At 41.9% G+C, this 17,818-nt stretch overlaps 11 non-coding genes across 11 annotated transcripts; all 11 read right to left on the reverse strand.

Moving 5' to 3' along the window:
* Positions 1 to 2,510: 2,510 nt before the first annotated feature.
* trnap-ugg lies at positions 2,511 to 2,582 on the reverse strand. Its single transcript has one exon. It is a non-coding gene; the product is annotated as a tRNA-Pro (tRNA).
* An 863-nt stretch (positions 2,583 to 3,445) lies between these two features.
* trnap-ugg lies at positions 3,446 to 3,517 on the reverse strand. Its single transcript has one exon. It is a non-coding gene; the product is annotated as a tRNA-Pro (tRNA).
* Positions 3,518 to 4,382: 865 nt separating this feature from the next.
* On the reverse strand, positions 4,383 to 4,454 carry trnap-ugg. The gene has a single exon. It is a non-coding gene; the product is annotated as a tRNA-Pro (tRNA).
* An 861-nt stretch (positions 4,455 to 5,315) lies between these two features.
* Positions 5,316 to 5,387, reverse strand: trnap-ugg. The gene has a single exon. It is a non-coding gene; the product is annotated as a tRNA-Pro (tRNA).
* Positions 5,388 to 6,250: 863 nt separating this feature from the next.
* Positions 6,251 to 6,322, reverse strand: trnap-ugg. Its single transcript has one exon. It is a non-coding gene; the product is annotated as a tRNA-Pro (tRNA).
* An 864-nt stretch (positions 6,323 to 7,186) lies between these two features.
* On the reverse strand, positions 7,187 to 7,258 carry trnap-ugg. Its single transcript has one exon. It is a non-coding gene; the product is annotated as a tRNA-Pro (tRNA).
* A 1,797-nt stretch (positions 7,259 to 9,055) lies between these two features.
* trnap-ugg lies at positions 9,056 to 9,127 on the reverse strand. Its single transcript has one exon. It is a non-coding gene; the product is annotated as a tRNA-Pro (tRNA).
* An 862-nt stretch (positions 9,128 to 9,989) lies between these two features.
* On the reverse strand, positions 9,990 to 10,061 carry trnap-ugg. Its single transcript has one exon. It is a non-coding gene; the product is annotated as a tRNA-Pro (tRNA).
* Positions 10,062 to 10,923: 862 nt separating this feature from the next.
* Positions 10,924 to 10,995, reverse strand: trnap-ugg. The gene has a single exon. It is a non-coding gene; the product is annotated as a tRNA-Pro (tRNA).
* An 862-nt stretch (positions 10,996 to 11,857) lies between these two features.
* trnap-ugg lies at positions 11,858 to 11,929 on the reverse strand. Its single transcript has one exon. It is a non-coding gene; the product is annotated as a tRNA-Pro (tRNA).
* An 863-nt stretch (positions 11,930 to 12,792) lies between these two features.
* trnap-ugg lies at positions 12,793 to 12,864 on the reverse strand. The gene has a single exon. It is a non-coding gene; the product is annotated as a tRNA-Pro (tRNA).
* Positions 12,865 to 17,818: the final 4,954 nt, after the last annotated feature.

The raw sequence follows: 17,818 nt of genomic DNA on the forward strand, positions 1-17,818 counted from the left end.
ATGAAGAAAGAGCTAAATGTAGATTTTAACAATTAAAAAGTAGACATCAAAATCAATTGGATCTCATTTCATTTGATCCGATTGACGCACCGGTATGTGAATAAAAAAACAAAAAAACATTGGAATCTCTCAGTTTTAAATTAGAAATGTCACACATTTTGCACTGGATGCTTCTCAGTCCTACCATAACTGCTGATGTTACACCTCTGCATTTTTGGTGAAATGTGGCAGAGCGAGAGCAATGTTTGTCAAAACATGACACATCCCTAAAATCTGTCTTCTCATACAAATGTCTATAGCTTCAGAACGGTTTGACCTACAAAATAGTTTTCCCATTCTTTGGAAAGGGGAGACTCTCACAAACACAATGCTGTTCTCAGTTTTGCTCTACGACCCCCACAAGTGTCAAGGGACTCGTCTGAAGGTAACCTATGTCCCGGTAAAAGGACAGGTTTTTTAACCAAGGAAGAAATTAATACATGTTGTGCGATGCTGAACCCACTAGTGCAGAGCACAATGGATTAGCAGTCCATTGCCTTAATCACTTGTCCACCTGGTCCTGCGCTCCAGTGGTAGCAGTCGCCCCTCCAACCAGTTGCCCAAGATCCGCCTGTCTCACATTGTTAAAGGCTCTTCAAAAGGGCTCGTCCGGGATTTGAAACCGGGACCTCTCGCACCCTAAGCGAGAATCATACCCCTAGACCAAAGAGCCATTTATTTCAAGACCTTGTTTTGCAGTCGCCAGCAATGACGGTGAGAATATGCATTGACAGGTCGATGTTGCCAGGCCACAGTGGATCACGTGAGTGTTGGTGGTATACTTGTTAGCATAGCTATCTTCCAAGCAGTTGACCAGGTTTCAGTTCAAATACTCTGTAATTCATCTCCTGAGTCTTTCAGATTCAATCTTCATTAGCTGTAACAGCAAGAAACAAATGAAGAAAGAGCTAAATGTAGATTTTAACAATTAAAAAGTAGACATCAAAATCAATTGGATCTAATTTCATTTGATCCGATTGACGCACCGGTATGTGAATAAAAAAACAAAAAAACATTGGAATCTCTCAGTTTTAAATTAGAAATGTCACACATTTTGCACTGGATGCTTCTCAGTCCTACCATAACTGCTGATGTTACACCTCTGCATTTTTGGTGAAATGTGGCAGAGCGAGAGCAATGTTTGTCAAAACATGACACATCCCTAAAATCTGTCTTCTCATACAAATGTCTATAGCTTCAGAACGGTTTGACCTACAAAATAGTTTGCCCATTCTTTGGAAAGGGGAGACTCTCACAAACACAATGCTGTTCTCAGTTTTGCTCTACGACCCCCACAAGTGTCAAGGGACTCGTCTGAAGGTAACCTATGTCCCGGTAAAAGGACAGGTTTTTTAACCAAGGAAGAAATTAATACATGTTGTGCGATGCTGAACCCACTAGTGCAGAGCACAATGGATTAGCAGTCCATTGCCTTAATCACTTGTCCACCTGGTCCTGCGCTCCAGTGGTAGCAGTCGCCCCTCCAACCAGTTGCCCAAGATCCGCCTGTCTCACATTGTTAAAGGCTCTTCAAAAGGGCTCGTCCGGGATTTGAAACCGGGACCTCTCGCACCCTAAGCGAGAATCATACCCCTAGACCAAAGAGCCATTTATTTCAAGACCTTGTTTTGCAGTCGCCAGCAATGACGGTGAGAATATGCATTGACAGGTCGATGTTGCCAGGCCACAGTGGATCACGTGAGTGTTGGTGGTATACTTGTTAGCATAGCTATCTTCCAAGCAGTTGACCAGGTTTCAGTTCAAATACTCTGTAATTCATCTCCTGAGTCTTTCAGATTCAATCTTCATTAGCTGTAACAGCAAGAAACAAATGAAGAAAGAGCTAAATGTAGATTTTAACAATTAAAAAGTAGACATCAAAATCAATTGGATCTAATTTCATTTGATCCGATTGACGCACCGGTATGTGAATAAAAAAACAAAAAAACATTGGAATCTCTCAGTTTTAAATTAGAAATGTCACACATTTTGCACTGGATGCTTCTCAGTCCTACCATAACTGCTGATGTTACACCTCTGCATTTTTGGTGAAATGTGGCAGAGCGAGAGCAATGTTTGTCAAAACATGACACATCCCTAAAATCTGTCTTCTCATACAAATGTCTATAGCTTCAGAACGGTTTGACCTACAAAATAGTTTGCCCATTCTTTGGAAAGGGGAGACTCTCACAAACACAATGCTGTTCTCAGTTTTGCTCTACGACCCCCACAAGTGTCAAGGGACTCGTCTGAAGGTAACCTATGTCCCGGTAAAAGGACAGGTTTTTTAACCAAGGAAGAAATTAATACATGTTGTGCGATGCTGAACCCACTAGTGCAGAGCACAATGGATTAGCAGTCCATTGCCTTAATCACTTGTCCACCTGGTCCTGCGCTCCAGTGGTAGCAGTCGCCCCTCCAACCAGTTGCCCAAGATCCGCCTGTCTCACATTGTTAAAGGCTCTTCAAAAGGGCTCGTCCGGGATTTGAACCCGGGACCTCTCGCACCCAAAGCGAGAATCATACCCCTAGACCAACAAGCCATTTATTTCAAGACATTGTTTTGCAGTCGCCAGCAATGACGGTGAGAATATGCATTGACAGGTCGATGTTGCCAGGCCACAGTGGATCACGTGAGTGTTGGTGGTATACTTGTGAGCATAGCTATCTTCCAAGCAGTTGACCAGGTTTCAGTTCAAATACTCTGTAATTCATCTGCTGAGTCTTTCAGATTCAATCTTCATTAGCTGTAACAGCAAGAAACAAATGAAGAAATAGCTAAATGTAGATTTTAACAATTAAAAAGTTGACATCAAAATCAATTGGATCTCATTTCATTTGATCCGATTGACGCACCGGTATGTGAATAAAAAAACAAAAAAACATTGGAATCTCTCAGTTTTAAATTAGAAATGTCACACATTTTGCACTGGATGCTTCTCAGTCCTACCATAACTGCTGATGTTACACCTCTGCATTTTTGGTGAAATGTGGCAGAGCGAGAGCAATGTTTGTCAAAACATGACACATCCCTAAAATCTGTCTTCTCATACAAATGTCTATAGCTTCAGAACGGTTTGACCTACAAAATGGTTTGCCCATTCTTTGGAAAGGGGAGACTCTCACAAACACAATGCTGTTCTCAGTTTTGCTCTACGACCCCCACAAGTGTCAAGGGACTTGTCTGAAGGTAACCTATGTCCCGGTAAAAGGACAGGTTTTTTAACCAAGGAAGAAATTAATACATGTTGTGCAATGCTGAACCCACTAGTGCAGAGCACAATGGATTAGCAATCCATTACCTTAATCACTTGTCCACCTGGTCCTGCGCTCCAGTGGTAGCAGTCGCCCCTCCAACCAGTTGCCCAAGATCCGCCTGTCTCACATTGTTAAAGGCTCTTCAAAAGGGCTCGTCCGGGATTTGAACCCGGGACCTCTCGCACCCAAAGCGAGAATCATACCCCGAGACCAACGAGCCATTTATTTCAAGACATTGTTTTGCAGTCGCCAGCAATGACGGTGAGAATATGCATTGACAGGTCGATGTTGCCAGGCCACAGTGGATCACGTGAGTGTTGGTGGTATACTTGTGAGCATAGCTATCTTCCAAGCAGTTGACCAGGTTTCAGTTCAAATACTCTGTAATTCATCTGCTGAGTCTTTCAGATTCAATCTTCATTAGCTGTAACAGCAAGAAACAAATGAAGAAATAGCTAAATGTAGATTTTAACAATTAAAAAGTTGACATCAAAATCAATTGGATCTCATTTCATTTGATCCGATTGACGCACCGGTATGTGAATAAAAAAACAAAAAAACATTGGAATCTCTCAGTTTTAAATTAGAAATGTCACACATTTTGCACTGGATGCTTCTCAGTCCTACCATAACTGCTGATGTTACACCTCTGCATTTTTGGTGAAATGTGGCAGAGCGAGAGCAATGTTTGTCAAAACATGACACATCCCTAAAATCTGTCTTCTCATACAAATGTCTATAGCTTCAGAACGGTTTGACCTACAAAATGGTTTGCCCATTCTTTGGAAAGGGGGAGACTCTCACAAACACAATGCTGTTCTCAGTTTTGCTCTACGACCCCCACAAGTGTCAAGGGACTTGTCTGAAGGTAACCTATGTCCCGGTTAAAAGGACAGGTTTTTTAACCAAGGAAGAAATTAATACATGTTGTGCGATGCTGAACCCACTAGTGCAGAGCACAATGGATTAGCAATCCATTACCTTAATCACTTGTCCACCTGGTCCTGCGCTCCAGTGGTAGCAGTCGCCCCTCCAACCAGTTGCCCAAGATCCGCCTGTCTCACATTGTTAAAGGCTCTTCAAAAGGGCTCGTCCGGGATTTGAACCCGGGACCTCTCGCACCCAAAGCGAGAATCATACCCCGAGACCAACGAGCCATTTATTTCAAGACATTGTTTTGCCGTCGCCAGCAATGACGGTGAGAATATGCATTGACAGGTCGATGTTGCCAGGCCACAGTGGATCACGTGAGTGTTGGTGGTATACTTGTGAGCATAGCTATCTTCCAAGCAGTTGACCAGGTTTCAGTTCAAATACTCTGTAATTCATCTGCTGAGTCTTTCAGATTCAATCTTCATTAGCTGTAACAGCAAGAAACAAATGAAGAAAGAACTAAATGTAGATTTTAACAATTAAAAAGTAGACATCAAAATCAATTGGATCTAATTTCATTTGATCCGATTGACGCACCGGTATGTGAATAAAAAAACAAAAAACATTGGAATCTCTCAGTTTTAAATTAGAAATGTCACACATTTTGCACTGGATGCTTCTCAGTCCTACCATAACTGCTGATGTTACACCTCTGCATTTTTGGTGAAATGTGGCAGAGCGAGAGCAATGTTTGTCAAAACATGACACATCCCTAAAATCTGTCTTCTCATACAAATGTCTATAGCTTCAGAACGGTTTGACCTACAAAATAGTTTGCCCATTCTTTGGAAAGGGGAGACTCTCACAAACACAATGCTGTTCTCAGTTTGCTCTACGACCCCCACAAGTGTCAAGGGACTCGTCTGAAGGTAACCTATGTCCCGGTAAAAGGACAGGTTTTTAACCAAGGAAGAAAATTAATACATGTTGTGCGATGCTGAACCCACTAGTGCAGAGCACAATGGATTAGCAGTCCATTGCCTTAATCACTTGTCCACCTGGTCCTGCGCTCCAGTGGTAGCAGTCGCCCCTCCAACCAGTTGCCCAAGATCCGCCTGTCTCACATTGTTAAAGGCTCTTCAAAAGGGCTCGTCCGGGATTTGAACCCGGGACCTCTCGCACCCAAAGCGAGAATCATACCCCTAGACCAACAAGCCATTTATTTCAAGACATTGTTTTGCAGTCGCCAGCAATGACGGTGAGAATATGCATTGACAGGTCGATGTTGCCAGGCCACAGTGGATCACGTGAGTGTTGGTGGTATACTTGTGAGCATAGCTATCTTCCAAGCAGTGACCAGGTTTCAGTTCAAATACTCTGTAATTCATCTGCTGAGTCTTTCAGATTCAATCTTCATTAGCTGTAACAGCAAGAAACAAATGAAGAAATAGCTAAATGTAGATTTTAACAATTAAAAAGTTGACATCAAAATCAATTGGATCTCATTTCATTTGATCCGATTGACGCACCGGTATGTGAATAAAAAAACAAAAAAACATTGGAATCTCTCAGTTTTAAATTAGAAATGTCACACATTTTGCACTGGATGCTTCTCAGTCCTACCATAACTGCTGATGTTACACCTCTGCATTTTTGGTGAAATGTGGCAGAGCGAGAGCAATGTTTGTCAAAACATGACACATCCCTAAAATCTGTCTTCTCATACAAATGTCTATAGCTTCAGAACGGTTTTGACCTACAAAATGGTTTGCCCATTCTTTGGAAAGGGGAGACTCTCACAAACACAATGCTGTTCTCAGTTTTGCTCTACGACCCCCACAAGTGTCAAGGGACTCGTCTGAAGGTAACCTATGTCCCGGTAAAAGGACAGGTTTTTTTAACCAAGGAAGAAATTAATACATGTTGTGCGATGCTGAACCCACTAGTGCAGAGCACAATGATTAGCAGTCCATTGCCTTAATCACTTGTCCACCTGGTCCTGCGCTCCAGTGGTAGCAGTCGCCCCTCCAACCAGTTGCCCAAGATCCGCCTGTCTCACATTGTTAAAGGCTCTTCAAAAGGGCTCGTCCGGGATTTGAACCCGGGACCTCTCGCACCCAAAGCGAGAATCATACCCCTAGACCAAAGAGCCATTTATTTCAAGACATTGTTTTTGCAGTCGCCAGCAATGACGGTGAGAATGTGCATTGACAGGTCGATGTTGCCAGGCCACAGCGGATCACGTGAGTGTTGGTGGTATACTTGTTAGCATAGCTATCTTCCAAGCAGTTGACCAGGTTTCAGTTCAAATACTCTGTAATTCATCTCCTGAGTCTTTCAGATTCAATCTTCATTAGCTGTAACAGCAAGAAACAAATGAAGAAAGAGCTAAATGTAGATTTTAACAATTAAAAAGTAGACATCAAAATCAATTGGATCTCATTTCATTTGATCCGATTGACGCACCGGTATGTGAATAAAAAAACAAAAAAACATTGGAATCTCTCAGTTTTAAATTAGAAATGTCACACATTTTGCACTGGATGCTTCTCAGTCCTACCATAACTGCTGATGTTACACCTCTGCATTTTTGGTGAAATGTGGCAGAGCGAGAGCAATGTTTGTCAAAACATGACACATCCCTAAAATCTGTCTTCTCATACAAATGTCTATAGCTTCAGGAACGGTTTGACCTACAAAATAGTTTGCCCATTCTTTGGAAAGGGGAGACTCCTCACAAACACAATGCTGTTCTCAGTTTTGCTCTACGACCCCCACAAGTGTCAAGGACTTGTCTGAAGGTAACCTATGTCCCGGTAAAGGACAGGTTTTTTAACCAAGGAAGAAATTAATACATGTTGTGCGATGCTGAACCCACTAGTGCAGAGCACAATGGATTAGCAATCCATTACCTTAATCACTTGTCCACCTGGTCCTGCGCTCCAGTGGTAGCAGTCGCCCCTCCAACCAGTTGCCCAAGATCCGCCTGTCTCACATTGTTAAAGGCTCTTCAAAAGGGCTCGTCCGGGATTTGAACCCGGGACCTCTCGCACCCAAAGCGAGAATCATACCCCGAGACCAACGAGCCATTTATTTCAAGGCATTGTTTTGCAGTCTCCAGCAATGACGGTGAGAATATGCATTGACAGGTCGATGTTGCCAGGCCACAGTGGATCACGTGAGTGTTGGTGGTATACTTGTGAGCATAGCTATCTTCCAAGCAGTTGACAGGTTTCAGTTCAAATACTCTGTAATTCATCTGCTGAGTCTTTCAGATTCAATCTTCATTAGCTGTAACAGCAAGAAAACAAATGAAGAAAGAAGCTAAATGTAGATTTTAACAATTAAAAAGTAGACATCAAATCAATTGGATCTCATTTCATTTGATCCGATTGACGCACCGGTATGTGAATAAAAAAACAAAAAAACATTGGAATCTCTCAGTTTTTAAATTAGAAATGTCACACATTTTGCACTGGATGCTTCTCAGTCCTACCATAACTGCTGATGTTACACCTCTGCATTTTTGGTGAAATGTGGCCAGAGCGAGAGCAATGTTTGTCAAAACATGACACATCCCTAAAATCTGTCTTCTCATACAAATGTCTATAGCTTCAGAACGGTTTGACCTACAAAATAGTTTTTCCCATTCTTTGGAAAGGGGAGACTCTCACAAACACAATGCTGTTCTCAGTTTTGCTCTACGACCCCCACAAGTGTCAAGGGACTCGTCTGAAGGTAACCTATGTCCCGGTTAAAAGGACAGGTTTTTTAACCAAGGAAGAAATTAATACATGTTGTGCGATGCTGAACCCACTAGTGCAGAGCACAATGGATTAGCAGTCCATTGCCTTAATCACTGTCCACCTGGTCCTGCGCTCCAGTGGTAGCAGTCGCCCCTCCAACCAGTTGCCCAAGATCCGCCTGTCTCACATTGTTAAAGGCTCTTCAAAAGGGCTCGTCCGGGATTTGAAACCGGGACCTCTCGCACCCTAAAGCGAGTAATCATACCCCTAGACCAAAGAGCCATTTATTTCAAGACATTTGTTTTGCAGTCGCCAGCAATGACGGTGAGAATATGCATTGACAGGTCGATGTTGCCAGGCCACAGTGGATCACGTGAGTGTTGGTGGTATACTTGTGAGCATAGCTATCTTCCAAGCAGTTGACCAGGTTTCAGTTCAAATACTCTGTAATTCATCTGCTGAGTCTTTCAGATTCAATCTTCATTAGCTGTAACAGCAAGAAACAAATGAAAGAAAGACTAAATGTAATTTTAACATTAAAAAGTATACATCAAAATCAATTGGATCTCATTTCATTGATCCGATTGACGCACCGGTATGTGAATAAAAAAACAAAAAACATTGGAATCTCTCAGTTTAAATTAGAAATGTCACACTTTTGCACTGGATGCTTCTCAGTCCTACCATAACTGCTGATGTTACACACTCTGCATTTTTGGTGAAATGGTGCAGAGCGAGAGCATGTTTGTCAAAACATGACACATCCCTAAAATCTGTCTTCTCATACAAATGTCTATAGCTTCAGAACGGTTGAACCTACCAAATAGTTTGCCCATTCTTTGGAAAGGGGAGACTCTCACAAACCAATGCTGTTCTCAGTTTTGCTCTACGACCCCCACAAGTGTCAAGGACTTCGTCTGAAGGTAACCTATGTCCCGGTAAAAGGACAGGTTTTTTAACCAAGGAAGAAATTAATACATGTTGTGCGATGCTGAACCCACTAGTGCAGAGCACAATGGATTAGCAGTCCATTGCCTTAATCACTTGTCCACCTGGTCCTGCGCTCCAGTGGTAGCAGTCGCCCCTCCAACCAGTTGCCCAAGATCCGCCTGTCTCACATTGTTAAAGGCTCTTCAAAAGGGCTCGTCCGGGATTTGAACCCGGGACCTCTCGCACCCAAAGCGAGAATCATACCCCTAGACCAACGAGCCATTTATTTCAAGACATTGTTTTGCAGTCGCCAGCAATGACGGTGAGAATATGCATTGACAGGTCGATGTTGCCAGGCCACAGTGGATCACGTGAGTGTTGGTGGTATACTTGTGAGCATAGCTATCTTCCAAGCAGTTGACCAGGTTTCAGTTCAAATACTCTGTAATTCATCTGCTGAGTCTTTCAGATTCAATCTTCATTAGCTGTAACAGCAAGAAACAAATGAAGAAAGAGCTAAATGTAGATTTTAACAATTAAAAAGTAGACATCAAAATCAATTGGATCTCATTTCATTTGATCCGATTGACGCACCGGTATGTGAATAAAAAAACAAAAAAACATTGGAATCTCTCAGTTTTAAATTAGAAATGTCACACATTTTGCACTGGATGCTTCTCAGTCCTACCATAACTGCTGATGTTACACCTCTGCATTTTGGTGAAATGTGGCAGAGCGAGAGCAATGTTTGTCAAAACATGACACATCCCTAAAATCTGTCTTCTCATACAAATGTCTATAGCTTCAGAACGGTTTGACCTACAAAATAGTTTGCCCATTCTTTGGAAAGGGGAGACTCTCACAAACACAATGCTGTTCTCAGTTTTGCTCTACGACCCCCACAAGTGTCAAGGGACTCGTCTGAAGGTAACCTATGTCCCGGTAAAAGGACAGGTTTTTTAACCAAGGAAGAAATTAATACATGTTGTGCGATGCTGAACCCACTAGTGCAGAGCACAATGGATTAGCAGTCCATTACCTTAATCACTTGTCCACCTGGTCCTGCGCTCCAGTGGTAGCAGTCGCCCCTCCAACCAGTTGCCCAAGATCCGCCTGTCTCACATTGTTAAAGGCTCTTCAAAAGGGCTCGTCCGGGATTTGAACCCGGGACCTCTCGCACCCAAAGCGAGAATCATACCCCTAGACCAACGAGCCATTTATTTCAAGACATTGTTTTGCAGTCGCCAGCAATGACGGTGAGAATATGCATTGACAGGTCGATGTTGCCAGGCCACAGTGGATCACGTGAGTGTTGGTGGTATACTTGTGAGCATAGCTATCTTCCAAGCAGTTGACCAGGTTTCAGTTCAAATACTCTGTAATTCATCTGCTGAGTCTTTCAGATTCAATCTTCATTAGCTGTAACAGCAAGAAACAAATGAAGAAAGAACTAAATGTAGATTTTAACAATTAAAAAGTAGACATCAAAATCAATTGGATCTATTTCATTTGATCCGATTGACGCACCGGTATGTGAATAAAAAAACAAAAAAACATTGGAATCTCTCAGTTTTAAATTAGAAATGTCACACATTTTGCACTGGATGCTTCTCAGTCCTACCATAACTGCTGATGTTACACCTCTGCATTTTTGGTGAAATGTGGCAGAGCGAGAGCAATGTTTGTCAAAACATGACACATCCCTAAAATCTGTCTTCTCATACAAATGTCTATAGCTTCAGAACGGTTTGACCTACAAAATAGTTTGCCCATTCTTTGGAAAGGGGAGACTCTCACAAACACAATGCTGTTCTCAGTTTTGCTCTACGACCCCCACAAGTGTCAAGGGACTCGTCTGAAGGTAACCTATGTCCCGGTAAAAGGACAGGTTTTTTAACCAAGGAAGAAATTAATACATGTTGTGCGATGCTGAACCCACTAGTGCAGAGCACAATGGATTAGCAGTCCATTGCCTTAATCACTTGTCCACCTGGTCCTGCGCTCCAGTGGTAGCAGTCGCCCCTCCAACCAGTTGCCCAAGATCCGCCTGTCTCACATTGTTAAAGGCTCTTCAAAAGGGCTCGTCCGGGATTTGAACCCGGGACCTCTCGCACCCAAAGCGAGAATCATACCCCTAGACCAACGAGCCATTTATTTCAAGACATTGTTTTGCAGTCGCCAGCAATGACGGTGAGAATATGCATTGACAGGTCGATGTTGCCAGGCCACAGTGGATCACGTGAGTGTTGGTGGTATACTTGTGAGCATAGCTATCTTCCAAGCAGTTGACCAGGTTTCAGTTCAAATACTCTGTAATTCATCTGCTGAGTCTTTCAGATTCAATCTTCATTAGCTGTAACAGCAAGAAACAAATGAAGAAATAGCTAAATGTAGATTTTAACAATTAAAAAGTAGACATCAAAATCAATTGGATCTCATTTCATTTGATCCGATTGACGCACCGGTATGTGAATAAAAAAACAAAAAACATTGGAATCTCTCAGTTTTAAATTAGAAATGTCACACATTTTGCACTGGATGCTTCTCAGTCCTACCATAACTGCTGATGTTACACCTCTGCATTTTTGGTGAAATGTGGCAGAGCGAGAGCAATGTTTGTCAAAACATGACACATCCCTAAAATCTGTCTTCTCATACAAATGTCTATAGCTTCAGAACGGTTTGACCTACAAAATAGTTTGCCCATTCTTTGGAAAGGGGAGACTCTCACAAACACAATGCTGTTCTCAGTTTTGCTCTACGACCCCCACAAGTGTCAAGGGACTTGTCTGAAGGTAACCTATGTCCCGGTAAAAGGACAGGTTTTTTAACCAAGGAAGAAATTAATACATGTTGTGCGATGCTGAACCCACTAGTGCAGAGCACAATGGATTAGCAGTCCATTACCTTAATCACTTGTCCACCTGGTCCTGCGCTCCAGTGGTAGCAGTCGCCCCTCCAACCAGTTGCCCAAGATCCGCCTGTCTCACATTGTTAAAGGCTCTTCAAAAGGGCTCGTCCGGGATTTGAACCCGGGACCTCTCGCACCCAAAGCGAGAATCATACCCCTAGACCAACGAGCCATTTATTTCAAGACATTGTTTTGCAGTCGCCAGCAATGACGGTGAGAATATGCATTGACAGGTCGATGTTGCCAGGCCACAGTGGATCACGTGAGTGTTGGTGGTATACTTGTGAGCATAGCTATCTTCCAAGCAGTTGACCAGGTTTCAGTTCAAATACTCTGTAATTCATCTGCTGAGTCTTTCAGATTCAATCTTCATTAGCTGTAACAGCAAGAAACAAATGAAGAAAGAGCTAAATGTAGATTTTAACAATTAAAAAGTAGACATCAAAATCAATTGGATCTCATTTCATTTGATCCGATTGACGCACCGGTATGTGAATAAAAAAACAAAAAAACATTGGAATCTCTCAGTTTTAAATTAGAAATGTCACACATTTTGCACTGGATGCTTCTCAGTCCTACCATAACTGCTGATGTTACACCTCTGCATTTTTGGTGAAATGTGGCAGAGCGAGAGCAATGTTTGTCAAAACATGACACATCCCTAAAATCTGTCTTCTCATACAAATGTCTATAGCTTCAGAACGGTTTGACCTACAAAATGGTTTGCCCATTCTTTGGAAAGGGGAGACTCTCACAAACACAATGCTGTTCTCAGTTTTGCTCTACGACCCCCACAAGTGTCAAGGGACTCGTCTGAAGGTAACCTATGTCCCGGTAAAAGGACAGGTTTTTTAACCAAGGAAGAAATTAATACATGTTGTGCGATGCTGAACCCACTAGTGCAGAGCACAATGGATTAGCAGTCCATTACCTTAATCACTTGTCCACCTGGTCCTGCGCTCCAGTGGTAGCAGTCGCCCCTCCAACCAGTTGCCCAAGATCCGCCTGTCTCACATTGTTAAAGGCTCTTCAAAAGGGCTCGTCCGGGATTTGAACCCGGGACCTCTCGCACCCAAAGCGAGAATCATACCCCTAGACCAACGAGCCATTTATTTCAAGACATTGTTTTGCAGTCGCCAGCAATGACGGTGAGAATATGCATTGACAGGTCGATGTTGCCAGGCCACAGTGGATCACGTGAGTGTTGGTGGTATACTTGTGAGCATAGCTATCTTCCAAGCAGTTGACCAGGTTTCAGTTCAAATACTCTGTAATTCATCTGCTGAGTCTTTCAGATTCAATCTTCATTAGCTGTAACAGCAAGAAACAAATGAAGAAAGAGCTAAATGTAGATTTTAACAATTAAAAAGTAGACATCAAAATCAATTGGATCTCATTTCATTTGATCCGATTGACGCACCGGTATGTGAATAAAAAAACAAAAAACATTGGAATCTCTCAGTTTTAAATTAGAAATGTCACACATTTTGCACTGGATGCTTCTCAGTCCTACCATAACTGCTGATGTTACACCTCTGCATTTTTGGTGAAATGTGGCAGAGCGAGAGCAATGTTTGTCAAAACATGACACATCCCTAAAATCTGTCTTCTCATACAAATGTCTATAGCTTCAGAACGGTTTGACCTACAAAATAGTTTGCCCATTCTTTGGAAAGGGGAGACTCTCACAAACACAATGCTGTTCTCAGTTTTGCTCTACGACCCCCACAAGTGTCAAGGGACTCGTCTGAAGGTAACCTATGTCCCGGTAAAAGGACAGGTTTTTTAACCAAGGAAGAAATTAATACATGTTGTGCGATGCTGAACCCACTAGTGCAGAGCACAATGGATTAGCAGTCCATTGCCTTAATCACTTGTCCACCTGGTCCTGCGCTCCAGTGGTAGCAGTCGCCCCTCCAACCAGTTGCCCAAGATCCGCCTGTCTCACATTGTTAAAGGCTCTTCAAAAGGGCTCGTCCGGGATTTGAAACCGGGACCTCTCGCACCCAAAGCGAGAATCATACCCCTAGACCAAAGAGCCATTTATTTCAAGACATTGTTTTGCAGTCGCCAGCAATGACGGTGAGAATATGCATTGACAGGTCGATGTTGCCAGGCCACAGTGGATCACGTGAGTGTTGGTGGTATACTTGTTAGCATAGCTATCTTCCAAGCAGTTGACCAGGTTTCAGTTCAAATACTCTGTAATTCATCTCCTGAGTCTTTCAGATTCAATCTTCATTAGCTGTAACAGCAAGAAACAAATGAAGAAAGAGCTAAATGTAGATTTTAACAATTAAAAAGTAGACATCAAAATCAATTGGATCTAATTTCATTTGATCCGATTGACGCACCGGTATGTGAATAAAAAACAAAAAAACATTGGAATCTCTCAGTTTTAAATTAGAAATGTCACACATTTTGCACAAATGTCTATAGCTTCATAACGGTTTGACCTACAAAATAGTTTGCCCATTCTTTGGAAAGGGGAGACTCTCACAAACACAATGCTGTTCTGCGTCAACTTCTTTAGAACGTTGTTTCAGGCTGCTCCTGTGAAGGGAGCCGGATGAGAGCTGTTTGACTAAGGGGTCTGCCTGCAGCCTCGTTCTCAGTCACGCACTTTCACATGAGAGGTATCTCTAGTTCCATTGCTTTTCTACAGACAATGGAATTCTCCGGTTGGACATTATTGAACATTTCTGATAAAACATCCTAAAGATTGATTCTATACTTAGTTTTGACAAGTTTCTTCGACCTGTAATATAACTTTTGAACTTTTCGTCCGACTGGACCAGAAAGCGCTTTTGGATTTGTTTACCAAAGCCCTAACAAAAGAAGCTATTTGGACATAAATGGACATAAATGATGGACATTATTGAACAAAACAAGCATTTATTGTGGAACTGCGATTCCTAGGAGTCTTATTCTGATGAAGATCATCAAAGGTAAGTGAATATTTATAATGCTATTTATGACTAATGTTGACTACCCACATGGCAGATATTTCTCTGGCTGGTTCTCTGGCTGGTTTGTATCATATTTGTTGTTTATACTTATATAGCGGATGTGTGTGTTTTAAAAATTCAGCGACACAAGCCTGTTAATCTAAACCAAATATACAGGGTGTTGCATGATGTGATCATTGAGAAAACGGGGACATGTATCCTGCAACGAATTCTGAATTGTCTGTATACGTAATACATAATGTTTTCTTGAAAATAAAAATCCCAAAAATGAAAATGAAATGTTGTCTTATTTGAAAGTGGCTCATTAACGTTATTGTACCTCAGAGAGGCAAGAAGGATGGCGGAGCAGATGTTGAAAAACATTATTATAATCCCTCTAACCCTGGGTCTTATGGGGGTAAGGAACGTTTACAGAGAGCTATACCGAAGAAACAGGTAGCCGGTTAAGCGATGCTAAAGTGAATGAGTGGTTATCAGAGCAGGATGCGCACACTCTACATAAACCCGTAAGAAAACAATTTCCAAGAAATATAGTTTTTTCTACCCAACCATTGTCCCAATTTCAGGCGGATCTATGTGACATGCAGGCCCTTGCAGAATAAAATGATGGAAATCGCTACATGCTAACAGTTATAGATATTTTCTCTAAATAGCTTTTGTCAGGGTCTTAAAAAATAAATAAGCGGGGTCAGAGGTAACCCGGGCCTTTGACTCTATCTTGAAGGAAGGAGGACCCCCAAGACTGATGGCGTAAAATAATTTTAATAATACTTTCAGAACTTATGAAGAAGCACAATATAGTACATTTTGCTACAGGCTCAGATTTGAAAGCTTCAGTTGTTGAACGCTTTAACAGAACTCTGAAGGAGCGGAACCCTCAGAGGTATCTTCTGAAAACTCTTTTCAAGTCTTTAAAAATCTGTATGGTTTGTTCCCCCTTCGCGCGTAAGAAAAAAAAGTACATTTTATATTCATTGTGGGGGACTTGGTGCGTATATCCAAGTTGAGGAGTGTTTTCGACAAAAATATGAGCAAGGCTACAGCGATGAGTTGTTCACGGTTACCGAATGTCTGCCGCGCATACCCCAGGTCCTACAAATTAAAAGATTAGACGGGGAATTTATAGAGGGATCTTTTTATGAGAAGGAATTACAGAAGGTACAGTTAGGTAAAGACCAAATATTTCACGTGGAGGAGATTCTAGATCAAAAGAGAGAAAAGGGCCAAAAATGGTGTGCTGGTCCGCGGGACAAACTGGCCCCAACAGTTGGGTATTAGAGCACGATTTGGTGGAGGCATCGGGGTATTAACCTAAACTCTCATGCATGATAAATACACCATAATTTGTGTGTACACAGGTGTGCATCATGGAACACAGCGACTTCTACCTGACTCTCCCAGGAATGCGTCCGCACATGTATATCGTAATAATCAGAGTTCGAATTATACAACCATTTTCCAAAGCCTATAGAGTTATCAGAGGCCTGGGAAGTAGGTCTCAGCGAGATGACATACCCCCATAGCTGGTATAATATCAAAGATAAGGACCGTGATTTTTATTGCTTAAAGTTATCAGAACCCTGCAAAACTTATTAAGGTTAAAAAAGGGTTCTATATACCGTCGACAGGATCGTCTCCGAGTTGAATGAACGCTATATCACTGAACAATATGGAATATTCCTGATTTACAACCCTATACATAAACGTGTACAAATCTCAGGAGATGCTGCCTGGGGAATAAAGACCATGGGTAATTTAGCTACATGTTGGGGATGGGTCCCAATAAATGGACGTATGTGAAAGATAAATTATTCCCATTCCCTGCGGATATACATGCAGGATTTTACAACAATATTTGTGATACCGACATCATATCCTATCAAAGGGTCGGAGACAGCTGTGTGCCACTCCTGAAACGGTTCATATAGACGGAAAGGATGTCACTGACAGTAGTCACTGTCCCTACGACAAGCACACTACGTACCTGTAAGCAAGAAATATATTGAAAACATTCTTGTTGAGCTTAAAATGGATTGATTGTAAAAATCCACTTTAGACCCACCAAAACCTCTCTACATATATAAATATTAGTATTATATATTTTATATACATAATACAAATAAATTAAAAGGGTTATGGAACACCGACATCTCGACCCTAACCGTTATGTCTCATACTATGTTGATCAAGTGTGTAATGGGTTACCCGCTATTATGGATCCCCAACCATTTACGGTTCGGGATAGGAGGTATATTCGTAACCTCTTTAGGATGGTTTTACTGTTTATGAAGAGAGGCCTCAGCATAGCCAAACCGCATTTAAAATCAGCGGGCAAAAAATATAGTTTTGCACGCCCAATTTTTCTAGTTTTTGATTGTTTAAAAAGTTTGAAATATCCAATAAATGTCGTTCCACTTCATGATTGTGTCCCACTTGTTGTTGATTCTTCACAAAAAAATACAGTTTTATATCTTTATGTTTGAAGCCTGAAATGTGGCAAAAGGTCGCAAAGTTCAAGGGGGCCGATACTTTCGAAGGCACTGTATCTGTGCGAGAATTTTACAATCTATTCCTGGCTACCGGGAGGCATCTAAAAGATCTCTCTTACCTATTGACAGAAATGATTTTGCAGAGGGTTACACAATGTATGCTTTCAATTTACATCCCTGATGATGACACCTCAGGAAGTCTTTCGGTGTGTCCCAAGGTAACCTGAGGCTGGAATGCGTTTCAGTACACCTTTAGCCTGTACCGTTAGCATGATTGTTTATGCATGCTCTGATTCATCTTGGAAGTGAATAGCCGAAGACAGGTTTTCGTAGATTATTATTAAGGATCGTTGAGCAAAGAGTTGGAAGGGCTCTGAGCTGACTGATTGGAAAACAATTTTGTGGAGTGTTGGCTTGTGATGAATTACCTATTGAGAAATGGACGGAGCGGCCTGCCATGTTTATTGTCAATCCCATCCTAAACACATGCCGGGTGAACATTGGCTAGCTGTGACATTAGAAGAGGAAGGAGGAAGAAGCATCTAAACGGTTTTTCACATTTCCCCAAATCTATTAAAGAATTTTGACCAAAACGGCTCAAAG

This window comes from Oncorhynchus mykiss, unplaced genomic scaffold, assembly GCF_013265735.2.
Source record: "Oncorhynchus mykiss isolate Arlee unplaced genomic scaffold, USDA_OmykA_1.1 un_scaffold_494, whole genome shotgun sequence".
Classification (NCBI taxonomy): domain Eukaryota; kingdom Metazoa; phylum Chordata; class Actinopteri; order Salmoniformes; family Salmonidae; genus Oncorhynchus; species Oncorhynchus mykiss.